The sequence below is a fragment of the Bactrocera oleae genome, chromosome 3, assembly GCF_042242935.1.
Source record: "Bactrocera oleae isolate idBacOlea1 chromosome 3, idBacOlea1, whole genome shotgun sequence".
Classification (NCBI taxonomy): domain Eukaryota; kingdom Metazoa; phylum Arthropoda; class Insecta; order Diptera; family Tephritidae; genus Bactrocera; species Bactrocera oleae.
Genome location: NC_091537.1, coordinates 35,844,384 through 35,857,311, shown reverse-complemented (window position 1 = coordinate 35,857,311; position 12,928 = coordinate 35,844,384). Strand labels below are relative to the sequence as shown.

At 36.7% G+C, this 12,928-nt stretch overlaps 1 protein-coding gene across 6 annotated transcripts in view; it reads left to right on the top strand.

The window, feature by feature from the left end:
- Window positions 1-12,928, top strand: part of fusl (fuseless) — a 223,379-nt gene that overhangs the window by 164,994 nt on the left and 45,457 nt on the right. Inside the window, exon 1 of one of the 6 annotated variants that reach the window (XM_036370704.2) lies at window positions 10,806-10,943. The exons of the other annotated variants lie outside the window; for them this stretch is intronic. The gene's annotated coding sequence lies outside the window, so the exon portion shown is untranslated. Of the gene's footprint in view, window positions 1-10,805; window positions 10,944-12,928 lie in introns of those variants that run through there. 6 annotated transcript variants of the gene reach the window in all.

Below are 12,928 nucleotides of genomic sequence, written 5' to 3'. Positions count from 1 at the left end.
CCACCATCGTCGTTTTTCGATGGTCTCCAGTGGCTGAACAGTGCGTCCGCTACTAGGTTGAGTTTCCCTTTGCGATATTCGATGTCGAAAGTATGTTACTGTAATTATAAAGCCCATCGTGCTATACGACCGGAAGAGCTTTCTATTGAATTCAGCCACTTCAGTGATATGTGATCCGTTATCACCTTGAATTTATATCCCTCTAGGTAGAGTCTTATTTTCCGGATTCCCCAGACTATGGCGAGGCACTCCTTTTCGGTTGCCGAATAGTTGGTCCGGAATCCGGACATGCGAGAACGAGAGCCTCTATTAACTTGTGTTTGATGCTTTCAAATGCTTCTTGTTGCTCAGCTCTCTATTTCCATGTCCCCTTTCTTTAAGAGGGCAGTGAATGGCTGGCTCACCGTCGCGAAGTCGGATACAAAGCGGCGGTACCAGGAGGCTATCCCAAGATATTGGCGTACTTCCTTTGGCCAGTTGAGGGCTTCAGCTCCTGGATTGCTGCTACTTTCTCGGGGTCAGTGTGAATGCCTTTGTTACTGATCACGTGATCTAAATACCGGAGTTCCTTCTTTAACAACTCACATTTCTCAGGATTGATTCGAAGGTGTTCCTCGAATGTAGAGCCTATGACAATTATGTCGTCGTGGTAAGCAAAGGCGTGTGGTTCCATCTCAGGGCCTATGACCTGGTCGAGTACCCTCTGGAACATCGCAGGTGCCGAATGTAAACCGAATAGCATGACGTGCCATTGGAATAGGCCACGCCCAGGTACGGTGAAGGCTGTGTATGTACGGCAGCCTTGCTCCTAAGGTATCTGCCAGTAGCCGTTCTTGAGGTCCAGACTGCTAATATACCTTGCTTGCCGTAACTTGTCTAATATGCTCATCGATCTCATTGTTGATAATAGCTTGCATCGCTGGATTTCGTGGAAATATCGTTGCTTGATGGGGCGGTTGTCGGTTATAGTGATTTTATGCTCCGCCACTGTCGTCACTCCACTCATGGTTTCAAATTTTTGAAGCTCCTCCGCTAAGAAGTCGCGTATGCGGGCCGCTTCGTTTCTCTGGTTGGTGGTCGAAGTAGGCTTGACTCTATTAATCCTCCTGCACTTTAGCTTACGTGTCGGCTACTTGGTGTAGTTGGGGTTGCGTTGTATACCATTTCTGATGGCATGGTGTAGAAGGCCACTGTTTGCTGAGCATCTAGCGCTGTCAGCACTACCTGGGGACCTCCGCAGGATATCTTAGCTCCCATGCTCCACAGTGTATCTAATCCAAGTATGACGTCATCAATCGCACCGGGCATGATATGTAATACTGTTTGTAGCGATGACTGTCCGAGTTCGATGTTGGTCTTTACGGCGTCATAAATCTTGCTAATGGTACCGTCGGCTATTTGTATTTGCATGGCTACGGTTACCTTCTTACCACTCCTGGTTGCGTTCATACGTTCGGCAACTCGTTACGAAACGAAACTTTTTGAGGCGCCGGTGTCAATAATCCGCTAAGCTTGATTAAGGCGTATAACCGGCCGCGCTCCTGATGCATAATTACTGCTGGTTCGGCACTGAGTTCTGTGAGTGGTTATTGCTGATGCGCGTTTACCGTCGTATTTTGTTGGGAAACCGTGGGACGCTGTTGTGAACGTGCTGATGCAGATTGGACGGGTAGACCATCCACGTGTTGTATTTCCTGTGTAACCTCGTGGTCACCTATTGAGATTTAGTTCTCACAATCGTTTAACTTTCTTACAAAAATTCACGTCTGTAAAGAATGTGTTTCGCACGCTTCGCTCAACTTATGGTCAATAAAATCGGCCTACTGAGCGTACTATTCCCAACAGCGTCACCTATTTTCAGACCTAGAATTAATTTTTGGACAATATTCGACCGAATAGATCACGTCCAGAATGCAGTGAAGAAAATGTAGCGGCCGTAGCTAAGAGTGTACACGAAAACCGTTCGCAGCTACTCGGACTGGCGTATGGCACGATTTGGTGAATTTTCGTCAAGATCCTAAATTGAAAGCGTACAAAATACAGCTTATGCAAGACTTGAACTCCCCAAGCGACTTCGCTTCGCTCTATTAGAAAGCTCCAAAAAGATCCAACGTTTTCGAGCCAAATTTTGTTCAGCGATGGGACTCATTTCTGGCTCAATGGGTATGTCAATAAGAAAATGTGTCGCATTTAGGAGAAGAGCAACCTGAAGAGATTCAAGAGCTGCCAATTCATCCAGAAAAAACAGCGGTTTGGTGTGGTTTGTGGGCCGGTGGAATCATCGATTAATATTTCTTCCCAACTGATGCCGGTGAAAATGTAAGTGTCAACGGCGACCGTTATCGCGCCAATTTGAAGCTCGTGATCTCGGGTTTCAACAAAACGCATCAATCTATGGATTTATTTAGAGAACACTCCCGCTTCGATTCAGGTCTTGGAGCAAAACATCACACGTGTCAATCGCCAGTTACTAGTCGAATTGTTCAGAAGAGCCATCGAAAGTTGGACTCAACAGATGGACCGTCTGAGACGTAGCCGCGGCCAACATTTGAAAGAGATACATTTCAAAAAACAAATGCAAAAGAATTTTTGCGAATGATAATAAACACACCATATTAAATCAAATCAAAAATTAGTTTTCTGTGTTATTTTCTTTAAAAAAGTAAGAAACCTCGAAATGGATCACCGTGTTTTAGAGTATATTGGCAGTAGAAAAGGTCTGCACTGATTGCCTTGACTTTTAACAATACTCAGGTATGCTCGAGAAAATATTTTCAGCAATTTTATAAATATATAACTCATCCACTGACCGACATATTCGGGTGGTTAGAATAACGAAAATCATTATATGTAGTACATGGGAGTTTGGGTGATTCGTGAACCAATTGCACATACGTTCGGCATTAAACTATAACATATAGGGGTAGTATTGACCCCATTTTATCTATTTTGTTATTACTACATATTATTATTAGAAAAAGATTATCTCTGTTTCATTCAGGTTCTTCACATACCATCAGCAATATCTAAGGAGTTAAGTCAACCGGATGTTTGATAATCCTGATATTAGTTATAGGGCAAGTTTTCACCCGATTTTAACTATTTAAGGCAGAAAAATGCACTGTTATTCGAAAAAAACGTTTTCTCAGTAAGTATTAAGTACTTGCAGTAAAAAGGCAACTATAGGTACTGGCGTCCACGAATTTTAATTCGATTTAGACAATTTTTAGTCGTAAGGTGGCATACTTTAACGACATTATTCGTGCAAAGTTTTATCCCGATACACTCATTGATGTTTGATTGGCTTACTGGAAAGTAAAAAAATCAGACGGAATTTAAAACTGTATTTTATGGGAAGTAAGAGTGGTTTTTGATGATTTCGCCCATTTTCGTAATGTAGGAATGTCATTGTTGCTTGATTTGCATAGTGAAAAGTGAAAGAATCAGATTAAATTTAAAATGATATTATATGGGGAAATAGGCGTGGTTGTAATCCGATTTCGCACTATAACATAGAAATATGAGAGATAAAACGTTATGCCTTTGGCGTGTTTAGTACTTGATTTATCGCGGTTTTAGTAGTTTTTACCAATACCGTTTTATGGAGAGTGGGCCGGATTGTCTCCCGATTTCCCTCAATTTCATCGATGTCGATTGAGGTGCTAAGAATATTTGTTCTCAGTGAATTTTGTTATTATAGCTTTAGCGGCTTAGGAGGTATGCACTGAACAGTTTTGGCTCGATTTGGATAATTTTTAGTCATAAGATGGCTCACTTTAAAGGCACTATTCATGTAAAGCTGTTTTATTTGTATATGGGTGTTATATGGGAAGTAGGCGTGGTTCTCATCCGGTTTCCCCCATTTTCTCACTGTGATATAGAAATATCAGACGAATTTTATGAACCGAATTTGGTTAAAATCGATTTAGCAGGTCCCGTGGTATAAGATTTCACATAAAAGTGGGCGTGCCATGCCTATCGTTCAATCTTGACACCAGTTTTTATAAGGCTCTCATGTGCCATCGTGGATGTAAAATTGAATTTCTCTGACGCATTAAGTTATTGATTTATCACATTTTTAGTAGATTTTAACAAAACCGTTTTATGGGGAGTGGGTGCGGTTATTATCCGATTTTGCCTATTTATATAATATTATTTATACTATTATATTTTATTAAATGCTTTGAAATTGGTCTAAGGTTATAAATACCATATATAGTTAAATCAATGATCAGGATGACGAAACGAGTTAAATTCTGGATGACTATCTGCCCATCCGTCCGCCCGTCCGTGAAAATTACAATTTGAGTAAAAATTTAGATATCTTGATAACTTGATACACGTGTTCCTTGGCACCCTGAGGAGGTCGGTATTGCAGACGGGCGGAATTGGACATGCCGTTAAATGTATAAATATAAAGTGCTATAATTAGGCCACAAATTGAAATACAAAACTAAAATTTGTACAATATATCAAAGTATAGAGGGACATCTTCAGTTAAAATAACCACTGCTAATAAGTGTATATATCAAGCCACCAAAGCCATATCAACAAAACTTGCTGGGGATAAGTCTATCTAGCTTCTCTTTATACAGTTGAAAAATCCGATAAATCCAATCCTCCATATAACGGTTATGAAGAAAACTAAAAATCGATGACTTTTTCCAACATTTGTGGCCGTATATCGGCAATAACACGGCGAATGTTAACTTCCAAACAGCTAAGCGTTTGTTTCTTATGCGCATAGACCAATGACTTTACTTAACCCCACAGAAAGTAGTGTAGCGGTGTTCACAAGATCTTGGAGGTCACAGGTCCAAAACGTGAAATTAGGCGGTCACCAAACGTGTGGCACAAATCGATTGTGGCACGAACTGTGTGATTCCACCAGCCCATATAGCGCACCAAGCAGTCAGTTTTTCTGGATGTAGTGGCAGTTTTGTTTGTTGACGTAGCCATTTAACCAGATGTGCAATTCATCGCTAAAAAAAAAAAATCGAACTGAAAATAAATCACTTGACAGTTGTTAAATCGGTCGCCATCTTGAATAGTAATGCCAACTTAAAGTTCTATACCTCGAAAAAACACCCGTTATTACGTTATGAAGATTGGCGAAATCGGACTACAACTATGTATATCAAACATTGATGTAATATCGCAATACAACTTCGTTAAAATAGTGTGTTTAAGGTGATCCATCTCACGTTTAAAAATTCCACTTTTTCCAGCCCTCATATACCCAATATGTGATATGTAGACTTCAGTGCCTATGGTTCTTTACCAAAAATATCGGTCAATATGTGAGATGTAATATTGAACACTTCTCCCTATAAAAATTGGAGAGGATCTTTTTCGTCTTATGAAAAAATTCATGAAAACAGTCCAACCCTAGCCCCTATATATCCAATATACGAAGTTAAAACTTCCGTTTGGCTTTATACCGTATATATCGGTAAATATGTAATAATCTTAGGAAAATGAGGTGAACATATTATATAACACTGTATATACTATAGTTTAATACAGAAAATGTTTGAAATCGGTCCCCGAATTACCACAGCCCTAAATACTATCTATAATGACTTTCCTTTTTCTAGCATACTTTGTGCCCAATATGTCGGTCAGTGTGTGAATTAACTTGACAAAATTGCATACAAACATGTCCTTGAGTATATTTTGGAAAAGGATATTAAAGTAAAGGTTAGTGCAATAAGTCCAGCTCCAGTCCAATATAACATATCCGATATACTCGCAATGATTTCTGACCGGTCCAATCACGTACATGTTTGTCAGAAATGTGATATTGTAAGGATATATAGTGCACAAGTTTTCTTAAGAATTATGTAGCTTAACGCTAAATTTTAGTAAAATGTTTCTAAGCCAGTGATGATATTTGATAATTTTTAATTGTGTATAATTTAGTCCAAAAAATGTGCTGTAGTTGAGAGTGCCGAAATTAATCAAATTCGAATAAATTTTCTATAATGAACCATTTTATTCAAAAATTCAGTAACACAAATTATCGTACTCTTTAAGTCGCAAATAAAATTTTTACTACTAAGAGATTTTAGATATAAGTATATGCATACTTTCGTCTTTTGTCAAATAGTGGCAAAAAGTAGCCGATTGTGCGTAAAGTGCCGACGCGGGATTTCAAACACTGGTCTAAACTTCACATCCCTAATGTAATGAGATTCAATTCTCTGGGTCATATATTAAAAATAACCTCTTCTGTTCAGTGTGTATCACATATGTATATGTATCTCATTAATTTTAATATAAATATCTCGGATATGAAGTAAAATATTATAATGAAACTTAGTGAACCTATGAACCTATAATTAATAACAAAAATGTGTGTAATTCATTCAATTTTTCCAGAGTATACAATTTTTATAAATAAATAAACCTAGCCCTTCCTTACTTGTTTAATGTAAGGCTTTGCCAACAGTAGTGTAGTCCCAATACACCTATAGTGAATAACAAAAATTTGTGTAATCCATTAAATGTTTTTCAAGAGTATAAAATTTTTATAAATAAATAAACTTATCCCTTTCTTACTTGTTTAATGTAAGGTTTTGCCAACAGTAATGTAGTCCCATTCAAACGACTACCCTTTAGCTGAGAGTAGTAAACCTCCGAGAGTAATGGTAGCCTTTCGGCTAAATTGAAATTAATCACCATTCGAAGCAAGCATTTGTTTCCTTAAAGAAAGGTAGAAAATTCTTCAGAAAAACAACAGCAAACTCTCATAAATTGTTCAACTTAATGAAAAGTGTTTCCGGGTTGATATCTTCAACTTACATAATGCTTTAGCACTCGAAATTATTATAATATCAACAGACCCAGCCACGCGGTTTTGTGGCTAAGGTATACATTAAATTATATTATAGTAAATTTTTCAATACAGTGAAAATATTCTTACGCGTACACATTTTTTTTATGTACATATATATGTACATATATTAGGCACAAATAAACATAAAATGTTAAATTTTTAATTTTATTAATATTATATTCAAGTCCGAAGCTGACCACTGCTGTACATAGTAACTGGTTATACATATTATTTCTTTAAAGATTTCTTATAAACTATATTTTTGCCTTTTTTGCGGTGCGTAAATATATAAAGATGATTCCGCAAACTTGAAACGACTGGCCTTGCGATTTATTGAGGGACATTGCAAAAGCCAGACGCACGGGAAATTGTAAACGCTTAAATGCGAATGTCAAATCCTTTGGAGTCATCGGTATACGCGGTATCAATACTTTCCTTTGATGATCTTGGTTTCGATGACGGTATTCATTAACTTCTTTACAGCCAGTCTCCTTCCATTGCAAAGTCGAGCTTAATTTATGTTACACCTATTTTTAATTTAGACTGAATTAAACAATTTTGGGGCATAGTCATATACGTCATCGTGGTTGTAACTAAACAACTCTCCTGGAAGGAAATTCTAATTTGTCGAATAGAGATCACCGATATCCTTGTTTTCTGACGCCAATATTGCTCGTTCACTCGGCCTATTATGGTTATTATATTATATACGAATTGTTGTTTTATGTCCGGCAAAATGCGCTAAATAAGCTCCTCTTTCCAGCCTGTGAAGTGTCTGAGAGAAATGTTATTAATCCGGTCGAGATGTTAATTGCTTCGAAAACATAATTGCAGTTTGATCTTTAATTGGAGTTTCTTTACGTGTCGCCACAAATTAGATGATTGTAGGCATGACGATTAGTTCGTCAGCAACAGTTGATCGAAGAATAACTAAAAAAGTCTGGCAAAAATCATCTGACGACAGAATCATGGCTCCACTAAAAATGTTTTGACAGTCACGTAAATATTTTAAAGTTCTGTCTAATACCTCCAGCGACCTCTTGTAGGCCATTATGCATTCGTCCCAAATTTTCAATTTGAATATCGGGAGATTTTTTGCCATAGCGCTATTTTTTGTTATGTTGCAAACTGGTGTTTCGTTTAACGTTTTTCTAGTACTCCCGGGAGCATCAAGAAAGTAAATTTAACCAAATCCACTGTTCAGAGCTTGTACTGTACTACGATGAAAATTCGAACCATTCTCGAGAAACCCTAATAGAGAAACTCTAACACGTCTCACCATGAGTCGGATACAGATGTCCATCAACTATTCTCAGTTGCTTAATAACGTTATAATGGTTACAGATGGTAATTGAATCATCATTCCAATCAATTACAACTATCAAAATATTTAAATTCAATGACAAAAATGTATTAACTACAATTAAAACCCTCATATTATTATTATTATTATTATGTTTTTTTTTTGTTGTCGACTCAAATAAAATTTTCTTTTTGTTATCTTATTCGCAATATTTGTTTTTCATTTATTCCTCCGTTTCCAACCTTTCTCGAGTCTTAGCGAGACAAACGAACAGCATTGGATGAACATCAGTTTGTATGGAAAAATAAAACTGTCGTTTTAAATATTTTTCTCACAATTTTTCCACATTTAAACATAAAATTTTCCGTTTAAACCTTCCCTGGACTTCCGAGAATGTTTCAAGATTAAATTAGCCAAATAAATTCAACCGTTCTCGAGTTTTAGCGAAACTAACGTGCAACAATTCATTTTTATTATATATAAAGATATGTATAAAAGTACTGCTAATTTTTTTCATTATGTAGTTCCAAATAATGTACAAGAATGATAGAGACAAGATTTGTTCGTGCAAAGATATAAAAGGAAGAATGGGATGATGCAACATAGAAAAACTGTAAAACTTTCATATAAAATGCAAACAGAAACGTAAATCGTTTTTAGTCGCGCGAAATAAAATTTTAATTAATTGTAAATGAAAACGTTTCAGTAAAACGAGTGGAAGATTGTCTCAGAGAAGTATTTCCACTATATTTAATAAATTACTTTTAAAGAGCTGTCAAAATAAATTGCTAATTAAATGGATGATAAAACAATGTTATGAGATATGTACATATTAATTATAGGTGTATTTATGTGAAATTAAAGTTAAAACGTATGAAACTTATGTTCTATGACGTAATATCTGTCAGAGGGGTATCCAAAGAGGAACGAAGCGATATTGTCGTAATCTAAATTTGAGTAGGAAGTGTGTTTACAAAATATGTAGGTTTTATATTTTTAGTCACTTGCAACTTCTTGCTGCAGATTATAATAGTTTTGTTCATCCAATGATTCTTTGCGTTGCCTTAAACGTATCTAGATATGCATAGAGTTTTGCATATATAATATATCAGGATGACGAGTTAAGTTGAAATCCGGATGTCTGTCTGTCCGTCCATCTGTCTGACCGTGCAAGCTGTTACTTGAGTAAAAATTAAGATATCTTCATGAACATACTTGATAAACATATTCCTTGGCACCATAAAAAGGTTGCTATTAGTAGATGGACGTAATCGGAATACTACCACGTCCACAAAACGCCATTAATCGAAAACTTATAAGTTGCAATAACTAACTCAAATGTTCAGAAGGCAAATCCTTTAGACACCTCTTACGATAGTATGAAAATAAGTGAAGCCGGGTTGACTTTACTCCTCATATATTGGTGATGGTAAGTGAGGTACCTTAATGAAACTCAGACAGCATATTTTTCTGTTAAACATACGTAGTAGCCAAAAATAGATAAAATCGGGTTAATACATTCCTTAGGCATCATATACCTAATATCAAATTTTCAAACTTACTTTTGGCCTTATAATATATATATTGGTCAATATGTAATAACGTACAATATTGGATATGCTATAGTTTAATGCCGAAAATATGTGAAATTAGTCTACAAATTAAGCCAATTCGCATATCCTACTTATGTACAATGATTTCCGTTATTCTTACAAACTTCGTTCCGAATATGTCGGTCAGTGTGTGAGTTATTTATTATAAATTGCTTGAATACGTCTTCTCGCCTATACCTGAGCAATGCCAAAGGTTAAGGCAACAAGCCCAGAGTTTGTGTAAACCTTGGTCCAAACTTCATATCCCTAATATAATGAATTCCGATCCTTTGACGTTTTCAATATTAACTCAATTTATTAAATTTAGACTCTTCGGTTGAGTTTGTATCATATTTGAAGATGATTTAAATATGACTTTCGCTTACGGAGAGTAAATTAAATTGAGAGTAACGTAAAAGTAATTGAGTATAATTTCATTGTAAGCCATTCGGTTTCGTCGAACAATGAATGTTGAATTCTTTTGCAACAGTTTTAAAATAAAGTTTTGCCAATACCCAAAAGTATTTCCTCGGATTTCATCCTTGCAAGTTGCAAGAGTATGAAATTAGGTTGTGCCCGAACTTAGAACTTCCTTACTTATTTTACATGTTTTTAATCAAACTCATAAATAACTAGATGCAACTGAAATTATTTTATCACATCTTATAAATTAAACATAGTGTGGTGGGATGGCGCATAATTCCAACCATATGTAGGTACATGTAGTACATATGTGTGTACTCTGTATATACCTATAAAACTGTATCTACTCTTATCATATAAACAACAGAGTGATTTTTATTTAAACACTATAAATCAACAATTCCCAAACATGTACATGCAAAATTAATCTGTACTGAGTGAAGCGTAAAGTTGACAACCAATAAACTAATACTCTGACGCATACACATTCATGTTTTGTGTGTACATACATGCATACATTACAATGCATGGGAAATGGTCATGTGGCTTGTAATCTTTCGGCATAATAAAACAATTGGTTAAGACAACTTTCCAAAATGATCAAAAGATTTAACAGACAGCTTGATAACAGTAAGTTGAATTTGTGTCCATTTTTCATAACTACGTTGGTCGACAACACTGCAAATCAAATAAGTGATCCGAACTGGATAGAAGACTCTGAACACGTATTTTTTCAGTGCCTCCGTTTTTTTAAATAAAAGAGAAAATTTAAAATCTACACTCAGCGGTAATGTTACGGTGAAAATATGTGTCAGTCCTCTGAAAAATTGAAAGCTGTCAGCGAAGCGTCTGCTCTAATTATGACGAAACTAAGATACTTACAACAGATTAGGAGTCAGTCAGGAGACTTTAGAACACTAAATGAACTAATACTTAATCTGGGGGGGATTAGGTTTAGCGAATTAAAGTTCCGCGTCCGGTTTTCGCTGCTTCCCCCTACCACAAAAAAGTGATCCGTAGGAAAATTCAACCTTGGTTACTTTGGTTAATGGAATATAAGAGGATATGTATTAGTAAAACGAGTTAACGTGAAGTTTGATAGGATATAAGTAATTAAGGATATCTAAAGAAAACAAGTAAGGAAGGGTTAAATTTGGGGGTAACCGAACATTTTATATGTAGGGTTCGTTGGACATGCAGAAAGGTGGTTAGTGACATGCAGACCGCCAGCATCTGCTAGGCTCAGTTAGTGAGTGAATGTCAAGAGTAGCGAGGCGTCAAGTTTATTCAGTACTGGGGAGTTATCGGCTTCAGGCTTCAGTAGTGGGACCACTCTTTCGACTTTTCACACATGGGGTACATGAAGAGTGCGAGGTTGTTGAGTTAAGGACCTTGGTTAGGAAACTTACTCGTCAAGGTGGATGCTTTAACAACAGCATGTTAATTCCATCAGGGCCAATGGATTTGGAAGATTTTGGTTTTTTGATGTCGTCATGCATCTTCGGATTTGACAAGACCTTGACAATAGTCCAAAGCTTACTCCCACCGGCGGAGAGGTTACAAGACTTCAAATGCACTCCCCATTTGAGTTAGTTAAAACAGCTGCTTCGGCTGCGAAATTGGGGCGGTGCTCCCCGATTCTTCCAGCCGAGGAAGGACCATAGAGGTCCTTTGTTGGATACTCGATTGGGGGGGCGGCGCAGTGCGCGGATATGGTGAAATTTGCACGGCCGTTGAGGCTGGTGTCGCAATAGTGTGTTGACAGCATAAGGCCATATAACTCGTGATCCACCCCCTGTGGATCTTAAGGCCTGAACAGGTCTTAAGATGGCTCCATCCATTGCATGTGTTGCAATGCATGGAAGTTTGGATGGAGCCTCTTGGCAGAAAAATTCCTCAGTGCCCGGGTTGGGCTCAATGGCAGCTCGTTGGCGTTGCTCCAGTGAAAACAATCTTAACTAAAACTCACCGATTCAAACGGGGCTAGATCGCTAAAATATCAGCCTTTGACCGGATAAAAACCGAGTCAATTCCGGTAACGTAGATTCGGCTGTTGTGGAAATTGGTTTTATTACTATATTTTACTTCACGTCCACGAAAGTTATATTAATATCATCCCTAAATTAGAAATATGTGATATAAACTCAACCGAAGAGGTTAAATTTCAAATAATGAGTTGATGTGAAAGGTTTAAACTATAGTCTAGAACAGCGGTAAAATACGTAACTTTTAAGAAAACTTGTTCATATAATTTGATTAAAGTATCGCACCTTTTGATCAACCTAAATGGTTTAAAGGTATGTGGAAAGTAGGAAATCGTTATATAGGATATTGGAGCCAGAGAAAGGGATGGGCTGAATGCATTAGCTTTGAGGCTAAATTTAATATATTGGGTTGAAATTTAATATATTGGGAAAACGTCAATCCGAAAATTGGAACTCATTATATGTATTAGGATTATGATGTTTAGACCAATTTTATTCAAATTCAGCGCTAAACTGCATAATTCGTAGGAACACTTGTGCACTGAATTTCATTACACTATCAAACTATCTTAAATGTACGGTCCAAAGTCAGGTAGAAAGTCGAAAATTACTATATCGGATATATTGGAACTGGAGTGATTGTATTTACCTTTGTTATTACTAAAGTATACTAAAGGTAGTATATGAGGGCTGGGGTAATTTATAGACCGGCTTTACAAATTTTCTGTACTAAACTATAGTATATAAAGTGTTAAAGGTACGTTCACTTCATTTCTCTAAGGTATCT